Source organism: Lutjanus erythropterus, chromosome 16 (assembly GCF_056507025.1).
Source record: "Lutjanus erythropterus isolate fLutEry1 chromosome 16, fLutEry1.hap2, whole genome shotgun sequence".
Lineage (NCBI taxonomy): Eukaryota > Metazoa > Chordata > Actinopteri > Lutjaniformes > Lutjanidae > Lutjanus > Lutjanus erythropterus.
This window is the reverse complement of record NC_139332.1, coordinates 22369425-22375424: the sequence shown is the minus strand read 5'-3', so window position 1 is coordinate 22375424 and position 6000 is coordinate 22369425.

Sequence of the window (6000 nt, the reverse complement as noted above, 5' to 3'; positions counted from 1 at the left end):
GCAATCAGTTTTACTCTTCTCTGTTATCATTCACGTTCTCATTTTCTACTTTACAAACAAAGCATTTTCTCTTTTTTCTGTGTCTCGCTCGTGTTTCCCCTGTGTCAGATCCTCTGTCTTTCCTTTACCACCTGCTCCCACTCTTCTTTTTAACTCTCCATCTTGGTCTATTCTTCCTGTCCCCTGTCCTGTTTGTATCTCCCTCTCACTCTTTCAATCCTCTGGTCTCTATCCTCCACCCCCCACGCTCTCGGTCTCTTTTACCCCTCTCTGTCTGTCTCTTTCTCCGGATGGGTTCCGGCTGTTGAGCTGGTGGGGCTGGTGGCTGGTGTGACGGCTCTGCTGTCTGGTGTCGCGTGCGATCAGGGCGGACGTCGCGCGGCGAGGACTATCGGAGCTGAGCGCCTCCGCCTCACCGCGGGTCACCTTTCACGGGCAATTAGTGTCGGAGCAGAGGCGCGCTCGCCGCTTGTCGGCCCCGCTTATTGTGAAGATCAACGGCAATCAGTCTCCACACTCCACTCTGCACTCTCTCCTTCGCTCCTTTCACATCTCTGCCTCCAACCCTCACTCTCTCTTCCCCCTGTCTTTCTTTGTTGCCTCTCTATCTCTTTGAGTTTTCCCCCGATGTGCTTTTGCAGCTCTCAGGCTAATGGCTGCTGTCTGGCAATATGTTATCCGACTGTGCAGCTCTCTCTTCATTATACACTCTTTGACTTATTTGCCACTTCTGTTGAACTAAAATCATATAATGCTATGAAGACACTCCACAACCCAAATGCTCCTCTTCCTCCTCTCTGCACATTTTTTAATTCACTTCTTTTTCTCTTTAGCTGACTGTGCAGGATGCTCCCTGTATTTTCTTCTCAAGGACCTTCTCTATCTTTCTTGTTGTTTTTACTCTCACATCAGTGAGTCAGAGTCAAAGGTTCCTATTTTCACCAAGTAATCCCATATTAAGGCTACAAACTTCTTCAGACCACAACATTTAAAAGTCATAAACTCTTGTGTTCACATCATCCTGGTGCAGTATTTCTCCAGAATGCAAGATTTAGGCACTGATCAAAGTCTAAGTTTACTAGAGTTCAGTAGTAGCAAGGGCTGGGCAGAAAAGCTGAAATCAATAACACAGAACTGGAACCACATAAATATATTGGCTTATGACAGATATATCAGAATAAGTTTACAGAATACAGTATGTCAGCCAATAAATAGCAAGAAATAGCAGTACAGGAACGCTAAAGATATGTTTGAGAGAATTAAGAATGCAGTTTGTGCACTAACAAGCACTAATAAGTTAATTTTTCAACTGGAAAGTGGTAAATATGTAATTAGTCTTGGCTAGGGTTGTAGCACTCAAGATTTGGCTTAGTCTGGAGATCAGTCTCAAGACCACTTTTTGAAGGTCTCGCCTTGGAATCAAAAGGGACTCAAGACTAAATTCACTAACTTGCATGTGCTTTGTCAGATTTATTTGTTGAGATCATTACTGTGATTAGATGCAAAAGTTTCTGCCTCAAGTGTAACCAATAACTTGACTCATTTCCAATTTTAATTTTTTTCCTGCTGGATTTAACGCACACCACTCCGAGAAAGTGAATGTGGCTGTCTGGTAGGAGATGTCAGCCATGTTTTCTCTAACAAAAGTTAGCTAAGCCTAAACCACAAAAAGTTTATCTGCAAAAAGCTATTCAAAAGAAAACACAAAGCAATATGTAAATTCTGCATTGCAATACTTAGCGAGACATTTGGAGCACTTCAGACTACATCTACACGAGAGAAAGGAAGCATGTAAGCTAAGTGTAAATGACACTAGTGAAGCTAGCTAGCTAACTTCATGCTTTGCTTGTGATAAACAGTGACAAGACAGGCCACAGAAAGCTATATAACTAATGTGTGTATATAGTTATGTTACATCAACATTGGTCAACTCATGGGAAAATTTGCAAAATCCCATATACAATAATCAAGCTGATCTTCAAAGTTTCACTTCATTTAGATATTTAGTTGGTCCTGTATGCTAAGTAATGTAACATTTTATTTTAATATGTAGTGTCATACAACTGTGTTGACATTGTGATGCAACTTGAAATTTTATATCATGGATCTCGTTCCATCATTATCTTGAAAACAGCACAAATGAGCCACATATCCTTGTATAGGCTGATGTAATAAATCATGTCTTTTTATCGGTGATGGCCTCTGCTGCCTCATTTCAGTAGCAAGCTAGCATTTGATTTCTCAGATTTGTTTTTATTGTTGACGAAGGCAGCTGCTATTTACAAGGTTGGCAAAAATTCTTTGTTGATCATTTTGCCATAGGATCCAAAATACAACCACAAACTGTTACTCAGATGGGGTGGCTCGGTAGCTCAGTTGGTAGAGTGTTTGCCTCGTGTACTGAGGCTGTGAGTCTGGAACAGGCCATTCCAGTTCAAATATAATGTTGTTGTCCCACCTTCAAGCAAAAGTTTGAATTTTGAATTAAATGTGACATTGGTATAAGTTTAGACATGTTACTTATAATGGGTGAGAGTGTGTGTGTGTGTGTGTGTGTGTGTGTGTGTGTGTGGGGGGGGGGGGTGATTGTTTTGATGCTATACTTGATACTTACTTGAAGTAAAACCTAAGTACGTATGTTTGCTGTCTGTGTATTGTTGAAAGACAGCATCTTTGGTATCTTGCACAGTGTGTTGTCCATCTTTCATTTAAATATTTAAATATTTATGTCTCCCTTTACAAAAAGGTCTGAAATTTTGTTGTTTAGCTCTCTGTCAGATACCAACTGTTACTTAAGCTTCAAATCGGATTTGATATATATTTATATTTTTAAAGTTTCTGCATAGAAGCAGCCACACAAACAGTTAAGCGGTATTTCTGTATTCTTGATCAAAGCATTTCCTTCAATATCTGCCTAGTAAGCAGGCCTTGCATTTGTTTTGATGAATGTCTGAGCCACCTCAGGATGTTTATATACTGGAAGTTGCTAGGTTGGTGACATGAAAGGTTTTTTTTTCCCTCATCAGGAGTTTGCAGATAGCTCTAGAAAACTGCTAAAAAGAAACAAGCAGTTAGGGCTCAATGCATGGTGCAAGTGTGTATTGTATACAGAGGCATGCAGATAGAGCAGCAACAGTAAATGTGATTCCTAATATATATATGTCGTGCCCTCCATACATACATTATCCTGTGAATTTAGAGTGCTTGTGCCGTAACACTTATGCCATATTGTAACGCCCACTTTCCCATATTCAGTTATAAACACAGAAGAGGAAAAATCAAGGAAAAAGGGCACACTCATTTGCATATGGGGGCTTCATTAGATAAAGCTAAGGACAGCAAAGAGTGCATCTTCAGCCACAGTGATGAATAGCTGCTGCATCACAAAGTCGCCTCAAAGTAGTCTTGTCGTAACCCTCATTTGCATCAGTGCCTATTTTTTATTTATTTATTAACTCACTTAATGGTGGACACTTACCGTTATTCCTGTGTCCCCTTGAGAAACCTCTGCTAGTGTTCTGCAATTTAAATAGGCTAGTTTTGATGGTGTTAGAGAGGCTGTGATTTAGGAAAAAAAGGCAGTCAGTTGTGATGATAATGACAATCAGGAGCTTAAATGTGCAGAATAGGTGTTAATTACATGACGTTTTAATGGTGAGCCAGTGGTGCATAAATTATATGAATCGATTTCATCACAAGAGATGTTTCATCTGAAAAGTTTCATGCATACACACACCATCTCGCACAAATAATAATCTCGAGGTTCCTGAATAAGACTGTAGATTAAGTTGTACACGTAGCTTGAATTATCTATGAGCAAGTAACTCTATAATATGCATTTATTTTCATTAATTGTATGAAACGGTATGTTTAGTATTAAGTAATTGCCCCTTTCCCACTGTAAGACCTCAGTTATGATGACTTGGGAAACTTGCCCTGAGTTGAGCTTGGTTGTAAGCAGCTAGTTTCTTATCAATTGAAAATTTTGATAATGTGACATTTGTTGGGGTCTGTACTAGGGCTCCAGCTAATTATTATTTTCACTGTCGATTAATCTGTCGATTATTTTCTTGATTAGTTTTGGGTTTGGTCTATAAAATGTCAGAAAATGGTGGAAAATGTTTATCACTGTATCATAGGGCCCAAAATGGCATACTCAGATGTCTTGTTTTGCCTACAACCCAAAGAAATTCAGTGGTCTGTCATAGAGGAGTAAAGAAACCACAAAAAAGTCGCATTCAGGAAGCTGGGATAAGATAAACTTTTTTTTTTTTCTTAAAATATTACCCGAATTGTTTAATCAATCGATTACTCTGAACAATTTTCCCAAAAAATAATTCATTATAAAGCTGTTTTGTCACATTTTTCCTTTATCATAAAATTGCAGCTTTTAGAGTTTGGATATTGCACTTGGCCATATTGTGATTTCGATAATATTTCGATTCGTTTTGCGGCCCTACTTTCAGTGTTAAAAAGTGAGATTCACTGGTTGTGTTTTCATTGTCAGACACCTCACTGAACATATCCAGTTGTTATTTCATGTGACAGCATTACAAGTTAAAACAAGCATGATAAATGAGTTAGTAATAACTGTGTAATTATACTTTTGCAGTCATACCTTGGTCAGGCCTAATCAAATGTGATTGTGATTCAGTCTGTTGTAATCAGTGGAAGCTTCAATTATCACCTTGAAATCCAACCTCCAAATCTCTGACTCTTTGATGGTAAAAGTGCTTGCTAAATACAGAAAAACAGAAAAAAATTATCTTCATCATGAAGGTGAAAGATATCAAAGTCTGCCTTTTTTAACAGGTGATCAGTGCTGAAGTCAAATTCCACAGGAATCTGAACTTCATACGTTTGGGATTTCATATCTATTTTTTGTTTAAAAAATGAATCTGCCCTCCAAGAAAAAGTAAACAGTAAACATGCTAAATAAATCATATTTTTCTTTTTCCATTCCTCCCTGCTCTTTTTTCCTCTCTCCCTTTTTTTTATTTTTTTATAAATGGACCCATGGGCGGTTGCGTCTCCCAGGCCTCATGCCATGCTGTCTTTTGAACGCAAACCTATGCGGATGGGCCTTGAACGGCTGTTTCATCTAGTCATCCAGGGCCTGACGAGATTTGACTGGTCCAGTCCCAAGTGAGTCCTGCATCTCAGCGGCTAGCCATCACCCTCCATAAACAAACCGAGCCCAAACAAAGTCAGATGTTGGCTTGCATTCGTTCTGGGAGGTGGGTGGGATAGGAGGGAGAAATAAGCAAAAAAATAAAAAAGAATCAAAAGATCATGAACCGAAACTAAAAAAATCTCATGAGGATTGTTTCTGCCCTTTTAAAATTCAGATTACTGATGATAGTTTGAGCTGAAATTGCTGACACACTGATGCGGTATCATTCTCCTCTCTTTCTGTTGCTATTGGTGGTGATGTTTTAGCAGGTTTTTTGTTCCAAGATTTATTGACTCTCTTCACACAGGGAATCTGTTGCCTGGAAAGCTCTTCATTATTTAGCAGTAACACACATATTAAAGCTCTCAATAAGAAGCTGCCAAACATTCTGTCTCTACGATAAAATGCTTTAAACTCTCTAATTTTCAAGTCTACATGCTTGCTGTTCAAGACTGCTAACCCTAAAAGTTGAATACTGAATTTACAAATCAGGAAATATAACCATATTGATGCAAATATCAAACTGAAATCCAGTATTAACATGGAGCCCTTTATTGATTTGCAATATTGACCATTAGAGCTGAAACAATAATCAAACAAATCCATTTTTTTTCCAATCAATTTTGAAGCAAAAATGAAATGAAAATCTTTGTGTATTTGACAGTTGGTTTGCTTGGACCCTGGGAATTTGTTATTTTTCATTATTTAATAGGACTGTGTATTAGTACTTAATACCTTTTTAAGGTATGGACTGAAATAACCTGGTGTACCCAAGTAGTATTGAAAATTGTCCAGTCAAATGATATCTGCATTTGATCCTTTTTATA